We start from the raw sequence: 20,588 nt of genomic DNA on the forward strand, positions 1-20,588 counted from the left end.
ATAGGAACAAATTTGAACGTTGCAAAATTTTCATGGAAAATACTTCCTATTTTCCAACCAACTCTATGTGCCTGTGCCAGAAGATGATGCCATTTTGTCGTATCGTCACCTGATCTTAACTGAAATCAAAGCTCCATGTTGCATAAGGTGGAATATCCCATTTTAAAAGTGAGCGCTCTTCCTATTTCATGCAAGGTACTGGAATTTAGAGGTGGAAGGTCTGATTCTCTGCTGCCCTGTTCCTTTTGTAGTCATTTACATCAGTTAAGACTAGGTATAAAATGATACTAAATCAGAATGGTATCTTATACCTATTTTGTGCTTGTATAAAAGACTACCGAATGTGCAGGGCAATGGGGACTCAGGACAGCCATTTGCAACTTACAACAATACGCAACAGAAGTGAAATGTTAATTTTTCCTTTTGTTGGTGGAGACTAACAAATTATTTTATTTTTTTTAAATTGATTATTTGTAGTTTTGAGACACAAATAATACTGAAGTGGACTTTTTAAGATAGATCTCTAAAATACAAACATGCAAATGCAAGCCTTTATTAACAGCTTTGTTCCATTGTGCTCTAGTTATGTCAGTTTAAAGTTGATATTCTGTAAACGGAGGGAGGACGGATGATCATGATGTTAAAGTGCCAGGACCCACATTCAGTGGTCTGGCCGAGCTGCGCTCAGTCTAGGAGTGCACAGGGAGGCAAAGATAGCTTTATACACCTCTACCCCGCTATAACGCTGTCCTCGGGAGCCAAAAAATCTTACCGCGTTACAGGTGAAACCGCGTTATATCGAACTTGCTTTGATCCGCCGGAGCGCTGCTTTACCGTGTTATATCCAAATTCGTGTTATATTGGGTCGTGTTATATCGGGGTAGAGGTGTACCATCTTTAAATTCCTCTGATATTAAGGCCAGCTGGAAACTAGTTTTGCCACCAGTGTAAGTCATAGTCGGGCTGCTTTAACATTTGTCCAACTGCCAATACGCCCAAAGGGCTTTTTTGTTAACATGGGCATAATAGTGCCTTGACTATGTCTCCTGTTCCCTGGCATCCTCTACAGCAGACGCTGCAGAGGACATGACTATACACAACTCAGGGATTCATCTTAAGCACAGGGAATCCTGAAAGGGCTAGATGTGGAGGAGCAGATAGAGTGGACACCAGGACTGGGCCTAAGACCAGAGGACTTCTGGATTCTATTCCTCACTCTGAAGCAGACTTCCTATATGGCCTTGGGTGAGTCACAGCCTCCCTGAGCCTTTGTTCCCCATCTGTAATATAGGGATGATATTTACTTTCCTCACCACATTGCTTTGAGGCTTAATTTATTAATGCTTGTTGAGCTTTGAGAGTCTCAGATGGAAGGTAGCACAGAAGTCACTACTGGGTTCCTACAGACCTCATTATTCCCATGGTCTGTGGTCTGATTACACACCTTACAATCCTCTCTATGAGCACCATCCCTGTTATTGTTGGCATTTACTATTTGATCAGTTTTCTCTTTTCCCATTTTATTGTTTACAAATGGATCAAAAAGCAGCATGAATCATCCGAACTCGTGGTGGAAAGTTATTCTTTTGGCAAAATTCTGCCTGCTGTCATTTTTTATAGTTAAGACTTTTGCCCGAAGCCTTGAATGTCTCACCCTGACACCAGCCTGCAGTAATTAATCATTAAATAGTGATTGAGGCAGTGGACCCCAGAAAATATCTTCATACTCTACCATATGCTGGAGCCAGCTGCAGCTAGTATTTAGAGAGAAGCAGCACAGAGGAAAACACGCTGTCTGACAGTCCCCTGCTGTGAAGTCCAAGCACAGTAAACCTCTAACGAAGGTCCATAGACAGAATGTTTGCTTGTATTGACCTTCATTACCTGAGATTGTTTGGAAGGCAAAATGTCAATGGTAATGTACTGGAATTTTAAACATTATCCTATTTTAATGAATATTTCTAGCCTCTCACATACATACAAAACTGTGGATTAGTGCAGTGAAATTTAATAACTTAACAGTAACTACAGATGGGCAGATGAGTTTTGCTTAATTTCAGCATCACTCCCCCCTGAGCATCTTAGTTTGATATTAAGAACACTCTCCACCCATCCAAGTTTCATGTTCTGTTGAAGCCTGGGAAAATGTCACTTATGGGCTGTCACTGCTCACAAGTTGCATCCCAGCTGCCATTGTGTCTATGGGCCTTCCATAGACTGGGGACAGAACCACCCCAGACGCACCTCCTGACTCCTTCAATTCATTCCCTGCCTCCTACAATCCACCCTGGAACATCTCCTGCTCTGCGGGGGAGGGCTTCTGCAGGGGTAGTGCAGAGCTGGCTCTGTGTCTGGAAGGGGAGGTTAATAGGAGCTATTAATTTCAGGGGTGGTTGTGTGATAGTGAAAAGGGACCACGGAGTAACCACGATTCATGACCTACCTCTCTTCCAGCTTCTTGTCATTTCCTACTTACACTACTGGGCTGCACCATATTATCTTCCTCTCTGCTAAGCAGAGGTCAAGAGAAGAACACATTCTCCTATAGCTCTACAAGCGCCCTTTCCCTGGCCTCTGTGGAAAGGGGAAAGGGAAAATTCCCATTCTTCTGAATTGGTGAGGAGGGGGGAAAACTCCCTCCCATACACTTCCCCCTAGATCCCCCATGTAGGTAACTTCCTTAGCCTCATGTGGAGAAAGAACTCCCTTGATTGTCATAGGAAAGGGGGCGGGGGAAATCCCTTCTTGACCTGTCTCCTTTCCCTTATGGGGAGAAGTGAAGAATTGTCTCCTGATCCTCACTCATCCATGGCCCAGCCAGTTGTCTTTGGGCGCCTACGACATATTTAATTGTCTGCTTTTTTCTTTTCAGGGAGCAGAAAAGACATAGTGCCACCTCAACCTAAGGAAGAATCCTCTCAGGCCAGAGTTTCTTGTCTCCACCACACCTAAGCTTAGTAGCATCGGGATCAGGAAATATTCTTCCCAGTCCCACTGCACTGTGTCAGGAATGAGGGCCTGCAGCAGAACCAATTTGGAGGCGGCCCCTGCAACAGAGCCAGTCTCCAGGCAACGTAACGAGCACAGCTGGCATATAGGGGGCTGCATAAGAGGCTACACTGACTGATTGGAAGATTGCAATTCAATGGCTGTTCAAAGCATTTACCTATAGCTGCAATAGCTCCTGCCTTGTTACAGCCTTGCCCCTGCCTTGATTCATGCCAGGAAACCCAATTCTGACCCTCAGCTCCAATTCCTGACTTCGGATCTGACCCTTGGTTCTGGCGTCTGGCCTCCAACTCTGGATCTGACCCTGGGCTCTGATTCCTGGTAACTGACTCCAGCACTGACCCCTTGGCATGACTGCTCACATCCCAGTCACTGGCACACTGGCTCTTTCGGCTATCAAGATTAAGACTGTCAGATACGGGCTAATGGGAAACCCATTCCAGCCCCAGTCTAGGCGTGCTGAAAGCCATGCCCATATCCTGTCCTGTAAAACCAAGCCTTTTTAACACTCTTAATTCAGGACAAAATTTGCCAACTTCAGAATCATTTAAGCTTTTGTGAAATAATGGCATATTGTAGAACCACAGGCAGGTGAAGTTCAAATTAGAGTTGGATGAACCTTCTGATGAAGAGTGAAACCTTGAGTTTTCAAACGTTATCTTTCCTGAAGAAAGGGACTCTTAAAGAAAATCAGTGTTATTCAAAGGCATTCCACCTTCAGGGTTGGAAATCCCTATAGACAGGCTTGGGAGGATTATATTTTTAGCAGTAAATGTCGATTTCACTGTACACACACAAATCGTTGAAAACATACTTCCATCGATAATAATCAAAATTTACAAATAGGCAAAGTAAGAAAAATGCTGCTTGAGAACTTATTATTGCCCCACCTTAAAGTGTATAAAGTGTATTGTAATGCTAGCTTTAGTGGAGGATATTTATTTAGTATGTTTTGACATATGATATTGACAATTCATGTTTTAAGGGTTATAAAGCTTTAACTTTTTGAATCTCAACATTTATTGTCATTAAATAATTATTGCCTGACCCACCCAGAATTTCACAAAGATGTGAAAATGTAAATAGATAAAAATTTAAAAATTCTTTAAAATAAACATTGATAGTATTTGTCAAAATTATATTTTAAAAACCCCTGAATTCTTCCAAACCTATCCATAAAATAAATGTGATTTTAAGATATCGGGTGCTCACTTGCATAAAAATACTAAAGATAGTTGGGTCACACTTTCCATTCTGGTTCTATTTACAAAAGGTTAATACATGTTTAATGGATATTGTAAGGATTAGTGATAGGCCTAATTTTTCAGCCAAAAAATTTCAGCCAAAAATGTAGATTTGGTGACACTGAAACATTTTGCAAATTTAGTCTGGTTTTGTTGAACTGTTCATGTCAAATCACAAACAAAAAAATTCCAAAAGGTTAAAATGTTTCATTTTGACATTTTTGAAATTAAACATTTTGATTTTGCAGTTCAAAACAACTTACTTCCTTCAGTTTTATTAAAACTAAAACACTCAAAATATTTTTAAATGGTCAAAATTGAAGTGAAACATTTAGTAACTGACACAAAACAGAAATTTTTCAACTTTTTGATTTGTCAAAAATCTTGTTTTCAATTTCACCCAAAACATTTTTTATTTTTGGAACAGCCAGCAACTAAAAAATTCATTATTTGCACAGCTCTAATAAGGATGTTGCAGACATAATCAGTATGTGTCACAGATAAACACATCAGTAAAAGTTGCTATAGAGGGTTATAAGACAGGTTCTTATAAACAACCTATTGTCATGTAGCAGTATCTAACAATTGATTAGCAATTCATTAAAACATCAATTAATCCTTCAAAATACCTTAATATTAAGTACAACTGCTATTTGTTTAAAAAACAATGTATAAAAAGAAATATCAATTGGAGTGATTTTTCTGGGATACAGGTGTAAAACAAAGTTCTCCTCTCAGGGTATTGACTCTGATATTTGGCTCCTGCTCCATGTACAGTCATGTAATGTTTCACATTGATGTCAGAAGCTCTATACATGTGCGGTACGTAGTTCAACAAATCAGGCCAGAGGACTGCTTGAGGATCCAAGAGGGAAGCTTCACCTTAATTACAGACAGAGATCTTTGTGCTATTATACCCAGCATGACCACATTTTCCCCTGCTGAAGTGCTGACTACTGGGTTGTGTTTTGTTTTGTTTTCCTTCTGCTCCCTTGATTGACCTGCTTGAATTCCTCCATTGACTTATGCGAACACTACTCTAAACTCTAAAGGCTTGCTTAAAAACAGAAGAGAAAATATAAAAAATTGTTCTTCAGTTTGTTTTATGGGGGTACAGTGGGGGTTCACCTCTCACAGTTGTATTTAAAAATATCCAGCAAGCATTTTCAATGTATGTCCCCTTTCTTGCTGTATCGCTCATGTAAGATGTTAAAGGTGACACCTATATATTATAAGAGACAGTCTTATGCAATGAACACTTACATATTTAAATAATATATGCTGTAATAGAGATAAGCACAGATCTTTCTGTGACATACAGAAGCATTTTACTAGTAACACTGTTTATCTACAGTGCATCTGTCTTTGGTCAATAAAAATGATATTTAGACCTCATTGCTATATACTGATTATATGGTATCAGATTTACCATATAAACAAACTTCAACAACTTTGTCAGTAAAGCTGAGAATATAATTATTTTTGTCTTTTTCCTAAAGCACTTTCCATTCTATGACCTCAAAGCACTTTACAAAAATTAAAGATTTAAGTCGATGGATCTATATACATGTAAACTAGTTGAAGATCTAGACCTCAGTATAGGTCCTCTGAGGTAGTGAATTAACAAACTATTTTTCAGATGGAGAAAATGGGGCATGGAGATGTTAAATGGCTCATGGTCGCAGAGAAATCTGTGGCAGGGCCAGAAATACACCCTTGGGTTGAAATCCTTCCACTGGCTTCAATAGATTCAGAATTCTACCCATGGTCTCCTGGTACTTTAACCACAAGACTTTCCTTTGTTCATATTACTGCATTAGACAATGGTAAGTTCATTAACAATGTGTGACTCCATTGTATCTATCTTCTGACTAATACATCTGATTGTGACATAGCAGGTTGCTGATTGAACTGATACTTTTCTATCACTCTCACAAATTTCATTTTGGGAGCAATCCTTTCAGGAGCTTCTGATGATGGAACAGGTTGGCCCATATATGTTTGGACCCTGATCCACACATTTCCAAGCAGGCACAAGGGCCTGCCTGCATGGAATTCCTTGTAGTACTGGGGTCTTAGTTTGCTGGCAACAAGTTCTGTTTTCGGAGCTATTCCCAGAAAAATCTCTCTCAGTGGTTCCAGCAAAGAACAAGTGTGTTTAAAATTCTCTCATTATGTATTTAGAAGATCCAATGTCAAATTGTAATATAACAATGCAGTTCAAGGAGGCAGCTGTCTATCTATCTGTGCACACACACACACAAAATTAAAAATCAAAGGAAATAGTTTCCCATAAAAAACTCTAGTGTTAAAACAGTATTAGATTTAAACTAAGAAAAGCAAAGAAATAGGCTAAAATATGATCCTTAACATGTCCCAGGGTGCTTGTTGATTGTAGCACATTCACCATAAAAAAATCTCCCACTGTTCACAGACCTCTGCAATTCTGAGACACAACAGGGTGCATAAAAGATGGAGTTTGAGAATTAACTCCCTATATTCTGGCTTCTTGATGTTTTCAGTCAAACTAAATATTTTAACATAATTTTGCATGCACATAGCACAGTGATTGGTGCTGTATAAATTTCTCAATATTATCGTGTATATCTAGATTATAGAGTGGCTATACTTAGTAAGACATACTTATCTCTACAAATTACACAGAATATTACTATTAATTATTTGTATTACAATCACAAGTACATACTATCCGAGGTCAGGGCCCCATTGTATATGCCGCATACCACCGCCATGAGATATAAAACACCCTTGCCTGATATACATGATTTCATGTCACAAGGCTGATGGGGAAGGCCAGGAAGTAGCTCTGTATCTAAAGTAGCTCTGTATCTAGCAGCGCATAGCTTTTGAGAGTTGGGCTCATAGGCAATACTTTTTAGGGGACGCTAGTGAAAAGTGAGCAAGTTAATGAGTCATATGGGCAGGATGGGTAATGTAAAATATGTTAGATTACGAGGCATGTGTATCAACCATATTCAGTGAGATAATGTGCTGAGTAGGGCCTCGATTCAGCAAAACACATAAACATGTGCTTTTTGGAGGCCTAGGACATGAGGGCATGGAATGAGGGGTGTCTATAATGTTCTTTTGTGTAGAGCAGCCACTGCATTGGGGAATGGGTTGTGAAAAAAATGACAAATGATTTCTTTTCTTCCTTATTTTTTTTTACCAAACCTAACAGGCATTATGTTTACCAGAAACAGAGACATTTTTGGAAATATATGAAAATTGCCTCATGGGATTTTTTTTTACAACCCCACTCCCACCCCTGTGCTGGGAAAATTATCAATGTTTTCCAGTAAGCCATCTAAATTTATGATGCCTGAAGATATTTTATATACGGTTTCCCAAAGTACGAATTACAGCAGCCTTGTATTTTTGCCCTGAGGTCCTTTTCACAGTTATACATGCAGATGATCTCTAATAAATTGATTTATACTCCTCTGTTTCATGACAGAATTACTCATTGTAAGAAATACCTCTCGCTTCACTTAAGGGCACATGGTTTCGTAAATGCTGACTCGGTACCTGTGAGTGTTTAACAAGCCAAGACTTGTGTTTCAAAACAGCAACATAGGTAAACAAGGGGGTTTTGATGAAGTCTGATTTTACAAAACTTTTTTAAACCGAAAAGAGTTTGAGTCTGCCTGTTTGATGATAGACTATTGTGCTATTTCCCTTCATCTTGTGAATGCCTGATTTTATTGAAGTTTGGGGTATCACCTGAGATCTTCATACAATTGGGGTTTACTTGGATTCAAATAAGAATCTAAATAATCTTTTGTTTAAAAAAATCTCTTCCTCTTTGGGCTATGTACTCAGTTAACAATATGATATAGCTAAATATTTACATATCAGATGTGATATTCTGCATTTTTCAGGATCAATTTCATTTCTATCAAATGACCCTCTTTTTGAGTGATGTTACTCATTTTAGTTCAAGGGTACCCACATTCCACACAAAACTCTCCCCTTTCACTTTTATTTCTTAAAAACAATTTGCAGTAGAAATTAAAACTTGTGGAACAAAGGTTATGGAAACTTATTTGTGCTAAGGGAATTAATCTCACAGCATGTTCAGTTTCCTGCAGGAATGCTTTTTTGTGAGTTCTTCACTTTGGATCTTTGTTACATGTTGCATCCCACATTTGGGTCTTGGCTGGTTGAGGTATGATCAAATGTACTATTGTACCTGTTAAAATAATCTTAAAATAAAGAGTGTTATTTTTTACCTACTTTTTTAAACAAAAGTTGCACAATATGGGTATCACGAGATTGTAGTAAGTAGAACTAAATTTATACACACTGAATTCAGTTGGACTACTCACATGTATAAGTCTTTACAAGATTAAGGCCTATACCATCTCTCTAGCTGTAGCATTTGTAAAGTGCAAATCACGGTATTATTTACTCTAGGGTGCTGATCTACCCAAGCACTTTACCATGTGAGTTGTCCCATAGAAATGAATGTAGCTATTCACATGCTTAAGTGCTTGGCTGGATCGGGGCCTAGACCTGAGATGAAAAAAATCTAATTTCAGGTTCTTTCTGAAACACTTTTTTCCTACCTCTAGCCTTGGTACTCTCTCTTATGGACAATTTGGAGGATTTACATATTGTTATTTAGTAGGTGTAGGGGGAAAGGTTTTTTTTTTGTTTTTGTTGTTTTAAATGAGGCAACTGGCAGCCTAAATAGCATAGTTGACAAATTATTACAAAAACTAGATATGTGTAACTGGAAAGTGAGGTAACTGATTATACATATTTTTATGTGAAAATTAAAGTCCAGCCCTCTGCTGCCTTTGCTCATTGAGTTTAGTTTTTGCTCACTTACACAGTTTTCAGGGGTAAACAGGGTTTAATGTATTCACTGTAGGGTTACCATATTTTGTGCCTCCAAATGGAGGACACTCCACGGGTGCCCGGCCCCGCCCCCAGTCCCGCCCACGCCCCCACCCCAACTCCGCCCCTTCCCCAAAGTCTCCGCCCCCTCCCCTGCTTCCCGCGAACATTTGATTCGTGGGAAGCCTGAAGCAGGTAAGGGGGGTGTGGGGGGAGGAGGCGCGGCCCAGGCTGGCCCCCCCGGCGGCTCCAGCCTGGGTCGGCTCGGGCCCTGGGGTGCCGGCCCCCGGCCGACCACCCCCGGCCCGCCCAGCACCGCCGGCCCCCGGCGGCCCAGCGCACCGCCCGGCACTGCCAGTCCCCGGCGGCCCGGCGCACCCCCCGGCCGCCCGGCACCGCCGGCCCCCGGTGGCCCAGTGCACCCCCCGGCCGCCCGGCACCGCCGGCCCGGTGCACCCCCCGGCCGCCCGGCACCGCCGGCCCGGCACACCCCCCGGCCACCCGGCACACCCCCCGGCCGCCCGGCACCGGCGGCCCGGCGCACACCCCAGCCGCCCAGCACCGCCGGCCCCGGGCCAGCCCCCGGCCCAGCGGCACCGGATTTTCCTGGACATGTTCGGCTTTGGGGGATTTCCCCCCGGACGGGGATTTGAGTCCCAAAAAGCCGGACATGTCCGGGAAAATCCGGACGTATGGTAACCCTAATTCAGTGGAAAGTTGCATGTTGTGTAAAGTGTGTTCCCCCCCCCTCCTTTCACTGCCTTGCCTGAGACAAATTGTCGAATGCTTTTTCTGCCATGCAGAGTGCATGGTCTCGCGGTTCATGGTGTGCTCTCTTGTGGCTGAAAGGCCACCTCTCTATTACGAACCTGAAGAGAAAAATTGGCAAAAAGTAAGTGCCATGGGATTTCGCTAGAGTAATTACCCTAGTCTTCAATATTAATGAGCAATTAGAGTACTGTCCATGAAGCAGTCCACTGATCCTACGGCTCAAACGATGACAGTCCTGTGGCTTTGCCATTAAGAGCTTAACTATTTGTCTAAGTGGGAAAGCCCTGGGACTGTTGTGGTTACTGCTGCTGTATCACAGGACTGCTCCCAGTCTGTCACTGAACCATAGCAAGCAGGCTCGCTGTGATATAGCATATTTCTCGTCATTGCTTGAGGGAAGGAAGGCCAGGGGAGCCAAAGTCTAATCCTCCACTAGTGTTATTTGGAGGGAAGGGAGAAATTCCTCCTTTTTTTAAAAAAAAGAATATTTAGTCATTTTTAAAAATGATTCTAGACATTGGGTGGGATTTTCAAAAGTGCCCGAGTGACTTCAGAGCACACGTCTTTTTATTGGGCATGCATTCCTAAGTCAATTTGGGTATGTCTACAAGGCAAAAAAAGACCTGCGGCAGTGTCTCAGAACCCAGATGAACTGATTCGGGCTCATGGGGCTTGTGCTACAGGGTTAAAAATAGCAATGTATATGTTCCTGCTTCGACTGGACCCCAGGCTCTGAACACCGGCAGGGGAAGGGGGGGGGAGAAAGAGAAGTTCAGAGCCCAGACTGTATCCCAAGCCTGAATGTCTACCTTGAGGCTACTCTAATTTGTGCCATTTGGATATGATTCCCTAGGGAAAATAATGAATTTGAAGAATCTGGGGTTCATAAAAAGATATGCAAATATCCTCAGTATCATCAAAGTTTTATTTAGAAGAAAAATGGGGGGAAATTCAAATATTTTTGTAATTTTTTTCTCCTTATTTGCCAGCCAACTGTGCTGACGACACAGCAGCCCAAAAAATCTCAAATCTTCTCAAGGGATCTCAGATACCTTGGCCTGTTTCTTTGCCTCATCCACAGCCACAGGATAGGAATGCAGAAGTTCTTTGGACTCCTAGCTGTTCTCCCGCAACGAGCATTGCTACCAAGCTGTTTCGTTTGTGCCCCAGGCAATAGAACTAGTAAGTAAACAAATAAATAATTTTTGCAATGAAAAATGGCTTTTCAACCAAAACACAAATTTTTGCAGGGAATTTTTGTTTGGTCAAAATTTCAGTTATTCAATTAAAAAAAACAATTTTTGGTCAGGTTTTCAGTATCAGGGTTTTTGTTTCTCTACCTCTCCCTTGTCTTCCTTTATTCTGCTCCTCTGAATGGGGGGGAAAGTGATGGAAAACCATCAACATTTAAAATATTTCATGATGTTTTGTAATGAACCAAAATTCATTTTTCTCAAAAAAGAAAAATCAGTCCATGAAAAATGTTGTAACAAAATGAATATTTTTGGTTTCTTTCAAAATTCTGTGCAGAAAATACTTCTTATTTTTGACCAGCCTTACCAGATAAAGCTTGGAGAGTAAACATCTAGATTCCATGCCATCAGTGTTCATGGACAGCTCTGTTCAGTTCACACACAAAGTCATCAACTCTGAAAAGAAAGAAATGACATTGAAAGTACAGCAATCACAGATGGTGGCAAAAATCAGTTTCCGTGACAACATGACCAGTCTGTAGCCTGTTTTTTAAAAAAAAACAAAAACAAATGAGGTTTGAAACATACCATGTTGAAATAGATCCAAAAATATATTCACACATAATGTTTTCTCCTATCTTCAGCGCTTAATTGATGCTTGAGTATGAAATGGAGCACTCCCAACAATTGTGTTGTGTGTATTTGACTCTGTGTCATAGAAATATATTTTGATATCTAGGCTACATTTCCTTTTTGCCTGTAGAAAGTCAGCCACCAGGCTGAGGCTGCTCTCTGTTAATTAAACTATGTTCCACTAAAAACCTGCAGTGCAAATACATGTTAGCAGAGCATGTTCTGTGTACCGTTCCCTCTCATGTGATAAGCGGTGCATTTCTTCAATGGATGCACATTGCTTACATTTTTAGAGCTATTAAGCAGGGATAATTATGGAACAATCTAGGCAATGTTCAGTAGCCCATGCAGATGCCTGACAGGGCATGTTGTCTCTTAATTAGGAATTTGAATGCCTAATGCTTGTATATTAACTGAAATAATTGGATAGATGTTTTACATTTTCTTCAGTTTTACTGACAACTGAGCAAGGGACTGCACAAATCCACGCATCTTTCTAAACCAGCTCATTTTATTTGCACATTCTAGGTGATCTAATGTGGTGGTTAAGTGCGGCTTTTAGGAGAATTGATTCTGACTATTGTGTAAACGTACTTTGTGATGTTTTTTAGTAAGCCTAACATTTTAAATCTGGCATTTTACTGCTTGAAATAGTTGCCATGCAGTATTCAGAATAACTGCCACTCTGCACCCTTTTAGTTACTTGGAATTTAAGTTAAATCATCATCATCATCATTATTATTATCATTATTTATTGCTAAGTGCTGACAGTGGGCTCTGCATTGTTAAAAAAAAAAAAAAAAAATACGGGGGTTGCAATCTGAAAGCCTGATCCTGTCAACCTTACACTCACAAGTAATTCTCATTTCCCATTCACTTCAATGGGACTGCTTCCATGAACAAAGGACTACTCATAGAGTAAGGGCTTGCTGGATTGAACTCTAAAGCTCGGATAAAGAAAGCAGCTCTGCATGTGTAGGCCCATGCCCCTGCACAGTGCCCTGCTAAAGCCAAGCAGGGCTGCTCAGGTTCAGGCCCTAAATGATCTGTCTTATTATTCCTGAGAGACAAAATGGATGAGGTAATATCTTTTATTGGAGCAACTTCTGTTGGTGAGAGAGACAAGCTCTCGATCTCTTTTGAAACAGAAACCACAGTCCTAACTCTATCCACACTTAGGCTATGTCTACACTGGCAATTGAACGAGAGAACTTTTGTCTTTCAGAGGTGTTAAAAAAAAACAACAACCCTGAAAGACAAAAGTTTTGCCAATGCCAAGCACCAGCAAGCCCCTCGATAGCAATTCCGAGCCCCAGGGCAGAACAGTCAATGGGCCCCTTAGAAAGGGCTCGCTGAGGTTTTTGGGCGGTGCTGCACCTGCACTGGCTGGTACCCAGCTAGCTGTTGCTGGCTGCACTGCTGGGTGCGCTCTTCCGGCATGGCCAGGGCTTCCACATGCCCGCCCAGCTGCCTTTACCGCCGCCGGTACCACCCCGAATGGGCGGCGGGTATGGACGGAAGGGGGAGGCTGTGCCTCCCCCAACAGCCTTGCTTGGCCCTGCCTATGCTCCACACCCAGGCCTCTTCCTGCTTCCCAGGCTGTGCTGCAGGGGGCTCTCCCCCCCCCCCCATGGCTGGGGCCCCAGATAGAGGCTGGGGGAGATAATGGAGGCCACCCGGCATTCCAGGGCTGGGAGGCCGCGCCATCCACTCAACCTACTGGCATTCTTTCACCCTCCCGGTGTTCAGGGACTGGAGGGGACCATACCACCTGCTCACCCGCCCAGTGTTCCGGGGCTGGCAGATCTCAGGCAACCTGGAGATGTGTGTGTGTGGGGAGGAGGGTGGGTCTCTGGTGGGAGAGGTGGGGCCATGGGAAGCAGGGGTGGTCTGGGCCAGGGGCTAGCCTCCCTGAGCCCGGGGTTCAGCCACTGCTATTGTAGCAGCGGCAGTAGTCGGGGGCCCCCGGGCCCTTTTAAATCACCCAGGCCTCTGGGCAATTGGCCTCTTTCCCTCCCCTTCCACTACCTGAGCAACAGCGTGAACAGCCCTTTGTCGGCAAGAGCATTCTCCTGCTGACAATGCAAACGCCACTCATTGGGGGTGGAAATATTTTGTCGGCAGGAGAGCAGACAAACAGCAGCTACACTGTGCAACTTTTAGCGGCAGGGCTGTAACAACACAGCCATGTCGCTAAAAGCTGTGTAGTGTAGACATAGCCTTTAGATATGTGAGAAGTCCTGAGGATCCTATTCATGTGCATAGAGTTAGATACATTTACAGGATCAGAGCCCAGTCTCACTCCCTTTGACATCAATAGTAAAATTCCCATTGGCTTCACTGGAAGCAGGATTGGACCCTGTATAATTAGCTTATTTAATCTCCTCTGCTATATGTGCGAGGAGGTACCAGGCACAGCAGCATATACATTGTTTATATTTAGGATACTTGATAAATATGTGTTTATTCACTACTATTAGTATAAAAGCTCCTTTAAAAGCAACAAATTGCTCTCTATTAGTAATGTGCATAATGACCTATTTCCATAAACATTTTTAGTAAGAGAAATTTGAATGTGAAAAACCCTGCAGACATTTTATGGAAATTAGACTGTATTGTGCAGAAGTACATCATAGTTGTATTTTGTTGTTTAATATTTTGTTTTGAGAGGTGAATTACTTTCTTCCTGAAATATAGTGTGAAAGAGGCAACCCAGTATTGAACAAGGGAAAAATGACTCTTAATATGTTTTTCTCTTCCTAATGTTTATTCACTTGATTGATGTAAGCATGTTTTTGCAGAAAATATACAGGTTATTTATTTATTTCATATTCATTTAAAAAAATGTGTTGGTCATTTAAAAAAAGCCCCAGAAATCTAGTCATTAGGAAAAAAAATAAAGGGATGTCCTTTATGGGCAAAATGATGGAAACAACCTCTGAATCTGTAGCTATGGTATTGTTTTTCTATTTACCTGATCTGTGTATCTCCACATGATTTCCATACCGAAATACTGGTTAAGTATGCAAAAATGTGTTCATATAATACTGTGGTGAAGTTTAGAGGCTGGTTTAGAAATTTAGCCCCAGGAGTTAAATTTGCTTTAACTATGTGTTTTGGGTTGAAAGGCATGCAAGCATATCAATTAGTATTGTGTATAGCCCAAACAGCAGTGCCCTGTGTTTTGTACAGTATGTAGACCTTGCAGCAGAAGAGTTTTTATGACAGGTTTCAGAGTAACAGCCGTGTTAGTCTGTATCCGCAAAAAGAAGAACAGGAGTACTTGTGGCACCTTAGAGACTAACAAATTTATTAGAGCATAAGCTTTCGTGGACTACAGCCCACTTCTTCGGATCACTTCAGCAGGTGGGTATTGTAGTTTTAAGAATGCTTGATAGAGATCTTGTAGGTGCTTGTCTCTATCCGAGGGATTGGAGCAAATGCGGTTATATCTTAGAGCTTGGCTGTAGACAATGGATCGTGTGGTGTGTCCTGGATGGAAGCTGGAGGCATGTAGGTAAGTGTAGCGGTCAGTAGGTTTCCGGTATAGGGTGGTATTGATGTGACCGTCGCTTATTAGCACAGTAGTGTCCAGGAAATGGACCGCTTGTGTGGATTGATCTAGGCTGAGGTTGATGGTGGGATGGAAATTATTGAAATCATGGTGAAATTCCTCAAGGGCTTCTTTTCCATGGGTCCAGATGATGAAGATGTCATCAATGTAGCGTAAGTAGAGTAGGGGCGTTAGGGGACGAGAGCTAAGGAAGCGTTGTTCTAAGTCAGCCATAAAAATGTTGGCATATTGTGGGGCCATGCGGGTACCCATAGCAGTGCCGCTGACTTGAAGGTATATATTGTCCCCAAATGTGATGTATGCATCCGAAGAAGTGGGCTGTAGTCCATGAAAGCTTATGCTCTAATAAATTTGTTAGTCTCTAAGGTGCCACAAGTAAGAGTTTTTATATAACTCACTTTAACTTTGTTTGGAGTAAATAAGGTTTTTCTTCTTCACCAAAGGGCTTTTAAATTCTGAAATACTAATGACCCATCCTGTATTCTGTAAAAATAATACACATGTGGGATGGGGGGGTCAGATGATCATCTTATCCATATTAGCAGTTTCACTGAGGTTATGCAAGTAAAGTGGACAACATTTGATCCTGAATTAGGTTAACAGCATAACCACACAAACTAGGTAATAGACGGAAATGCCAATACATCTAATGCTAAAAGACTGAGCAATGTTTCAATTGTGTGTGAAATAAATATTTTTTTTCAAAAGGAACATTAAATTAAAGGTCTAGATATTAGGAATTCGAGTTCTATTCCAGTAATACTGACAAATTTAGTGAACTTGGGAAGGTCACTTAGGTACAATTTTTAAAGGAATTTAGGCTTCTAAGTCACTTAGGTGCATTTTGAAATTTTTACCTATCTAGCTGTGCCTCCGTTTGCCCATCTGTAGAAATATGGCTGATAATTAGAGCCCGGGGAAATTTTCAGCTGAACTTCTTTTCAGTGAAAAATGCAGATTCAGTGACACCAATATATTATGCAAGTTTGTACAATTTTCCCAAAATTATTTGTGTTAAAAAATTCCAAAAATGTTGAAACAAATCTTTTTGATTTTTTGTTTCCAAGTGACTTTTTGTTTCAAAATTTCCTTCAATTTTATTTTTTAAATACATCAGAAATGTTAAACACTCAAAATCAAAATTATTATTATTGTTTCACTTTTTGATTCACTGAACATTTTGGGGAAAAGTGTTTTTGCTTCAATTCAAAACATTATTTTTTATTTTTCAAAATTGTTATTCACACAGTTCTAATGATAATGCTTACTCCAGCTTGTAAAACTCTCTGAGATCAATAGATAAAACATGCTACATAAGCTTTCAGCTCTATTGAAGATTAAATATTTGTAATGCTATCGAAGAGAAAAGTATATTCTTATATTTCTAATTCTGTGTTACAAAACTGATATGTAGCCGCTATTTTTGTTCCTAAAAATGCATCTGGCAATTGAATGTGTTATATTCATGTATTTGTTTCATTTAAAAATTTTAACTACATAGTTGAGTTGGAGAAATCTTAATTAAAATGGAGATTAATGAGAAGGTGTGTGAAATGTATACATTGTAGACCTGATTCAGTAAAACTTTAACTTTAAGCATGTGCCATTGACTTCAGTTGCATCGAAGCACATGTTTAGGCACATGTTTAAGAGCTCTGCTATACTGGGGCCTGAATGTAGAGCTGGACATTACTATTACTATGGAGGATTGAACCAAGGGCACACAGTTTTTAAGCTGTAATAAATACAGATATCTTTAACCCTCCTGATGTGTGGGCTCCTGCAAAGCGCTGTTGAATGTCTAATCCTCCAACAACCAAGCCAGTTGTAGTATCAACCCATATATTATAGCTCTATCTTTCTCCCATTTTGGTGGGTGGCCAAACTCCAGTTGACATTAATGGCAGCAGGACTGGCCTTTATGAAGGTAGGATTTTCTTTGCTATTTTAATTAGGCATTCATTAAATACATAGAGGCAAGTATCAGTACCCTGCCATCATTATTGCTGCATACTAAACACAGGGAATAGAAATAAAACCTTAAAAACAGCAACAAAATGGAATCTGAGATGCTGAATTAGTCAAGTGAATTAATGTACATGATCATTTATTTACTGGTAATTTTGCTAAAAGGTAGAGCAGAATGAGCCTGAAAAGTAATTCCAGGTTTTTTTATGTGGGGGTTGTCAAACTGTCTGGAATAGCTCACAACTGTGAGTGCCTACCTTAGGGCAGCCTGTCAGAAAACAAGGGCAGACACCCCAAACTGGTGGTATGTTCTGTAGTTAGATTTCACCAACCCAATTACAAATGTGAACTTCTGGATCACTATACCAGTCTTACCATGGAGTCACAGACGGTCCCCTACTCTCCAGTCTATCTTACCACCCAGAGAAACTGAACGTTGTGATAAAAGGTTACTCAAACCTAAAATCACACCACATTTCTCCCAGTTTCTCCCAGTCCCAACAGACCAGTCACTCACCCCAGATCGATTGATACTCCAGATCTTACACCAAAGACAACGTTGGCAGCCAATTCTGTAGTAAATGAACCATAGGTTTATTAAGGAAAAAGAATTAAAGTTATTGAGAGGTTAAAGTGGGTAAAATGTATTAACAGGTATATCACAGTTTGTAACCCTAACGATATAATAATCTGCCAGTTTCCTAAAAGTCTTTCAGGGCTACCAGGAGTAACTCTGGGGATCTCTGTCTTCTCGTTCAGTTATTCTGCCCTGCTAGAATCCAAACAGTCCAGAGAGACAGGATCTTACTTTGAACCCATATTTATATCTTCACACATAAAACAAGCTGGCAATCTCTCTACCCACCTGGGCTTTCCCTTTAATAACAGTGAGTGAGGAATATATTTAGTCTTTTGACCTCCGATCATATACATAATGGCCACTTGCTTTGAAATTAGCATTTTCTGTTAAAGTCCTTAAGTCCTTCATTAGCATTTCATAAAATTTCTTTGATGGGTAATTTAGTTACAAGGTATACATAACATAAATATTTGCTGTTACGTTATAACAGAAATAGATAAGCAAGAACAATACAAGTAAGGACCCATTAGTTTTCATGAAGTTTAAACACAGGACCTATTAGTTTTCATTAAGTTTAAATCTGAATACACACATATACATTAACAATTGTTTTGATCTACACTAATACAAGTGAATTGACCTGTGGCCCTGGGCCTGACCAGGTTTCCTAGAGTCACAGTGGTAGCTTATGTTGAATCTAAAAAACCCCAAAAGAGTAAGAAGACGTTTAAGTTATTAGCATTAGCAAGAGAGAAACTGTTCAGTGCTCAGCACTTCTTCCACTTAACAGAACAAAAGTCAAGTCCTATTAATATAGTCAACTGTGCCATAGTGACTCATCAGATGGTATCTGTTGTTTTATGCTTACTATTTTGTTGAAATAGAATTATAAGGTTTTGCTGACAATACTTTTGCATGGCATGCCCTTTTTCCTGAATTATCTACACCCTCCATTTTAATCCTCCTTTATAGTTTAGACACAAACACTTACATTAAGGCCAGAATGAGAAGCCACTCAGTGAGAGAGCATGATTTTCATCAGTTCATGTTGGTACAATAAGTCTGCTTTCCTCATCTCCCCTCCCATGTGAAAAGAATAGGTATTTTTAATAATAATAAAAAGAGATAATCACTTAATGCAGAATTGTCCATTGCACCCGAACAGCAAATCCAGTTAAATGGAAATTTACACAAAGAATTATTTATAGGAATCAATCATAATTACATTTAATGCATGCTGCAGCTGTTTATAATTGTGGTTTTCCCAAGGTTATTCCCCTCCCACCCTCCACCCCCACACACATGAAATTTGTTTCTGTGGAAATGCTTAGGAAGAATTATAATTTTCCTGTAACTGTTGTAAGGCAGACTAGATCCTGGATGTCACCAAAAGAAAGAGCAGGCTTTCTTTTTTTTTTTTTGGACTTACAAAAGAGTTTTATAGAAGCTTAATTAGCAACACCTAATAGGAGAAATATTTTCCATGCAATTTTGTTGTCTATTTACTGTTGGCTAAAACAAACTGGAGCCCTTTAACATAAGTTAAAAGGGTAATTTTAGGGAAGGATAATTTCCTGACTCTGTGGGCCAAATTGAGAAGTGATAAAGTGAATTTCTTTAAAAAGCTCTGTTCTAGGTATTATTTTGGGAAAGTTCTGTGGCCTGTGTTGTACAGGAGGTCAGATTAAATTATCACAATGGTCTCTTCTGGCCTTGGAATCTACAAACTTAGACTCCCTAACATTGTGCCAGATCCCTTGGAGCTATTTACTCTAGAACTGATTGGAAAATGAATTCTAAACAGTTGTAAGTTTCGACTTTTCATTAAAAAACAAAAAACGTTAAGAAGTTTTGATTTGAGGCTGTCTGGTTTTCCAATGAAAGCAAATACTTTCTGCAAAATAAATTTGGTTATCTGACAAACCAATTTTCCATGAAAAATGTTTGCCCAGCTCTAATTTATAATACCCTTTATACTTACATGTAAGGAAGTCTTGCCTTCATCTGTAGCATGGGCTGTGGATCACTTGCTAGGATCATCAGGATATCTCTCACTTAATCATTTTCCTGCCATTGGAGGGGCTTCGGGTGTTAATGCACCTCGGTCCCTCTGTTCTCTCCCTGTGACACACAATAGTTTAGTCTCCTGAGAGCTGTAATACTCAGGACTGCCCGGGGGGGCAAATGGGGCAATTTTCCCCAGGCCCTGGGCCCCTCAGGGCCCCCCGGCCCCACCTCCGCCTTACCCCATCCCCGGGCGCCTCAGCACGCTGCGTTAGGAGCGGCTCTGGACAGCGCTGCAGTGGCCTGGCTCCGACAGGGCCTGAGCTCCTCCCACTGAGTCAAAGCCACATGGTAAGGGACTGGGGCTGTGAGCTCCGGTCCCGCTGGAACCACGCCGCTGCAGCACTGTCCAGGGGCCAGGGCAGCTCCTGGACATGGCACGCTGAGGCTCCGAGAGAGGGGAGAGGCGGTGGTAACCCAGGAGCGGCCCTGGACAGTGCTGCTGGGGGTGCGGGGGCAGTCAGGGAATGGGGAATGGGGGATTGGATCGTGGGCATTCTGGGGGTCTGTCAGGACTCGGTGGAGGGGTGGATAGGGGTCGGGGCAGTCAGGAGACGGGGGGGTTGGTGGCGGCTGGGGTCCTGAGGTGGTGGTTGTGGGGGCAGTGAGGGGACAAGGAGCAGGATGGGTCGGGGATTCTGAGGGGGGCAGGAAGTGGGTGGGGGTCGGATAGGGGGCAGGGCCAGGCT

The sequence above is a fragment of the Malaclemys terrapin genome, chromosome 1 (assembly GCF_027887155.1).
Source record: "Malaclemys terrapin pileata isolate rMalTer1 chromosome 1, rMalTer1.hap1, whole genome shotgun sequence".
Lineage (NCBI taxonomy): Eukaryota > Metazoa > Chordata > Testudines > Emydidae > Malaclemys > Malaclemys terrapin.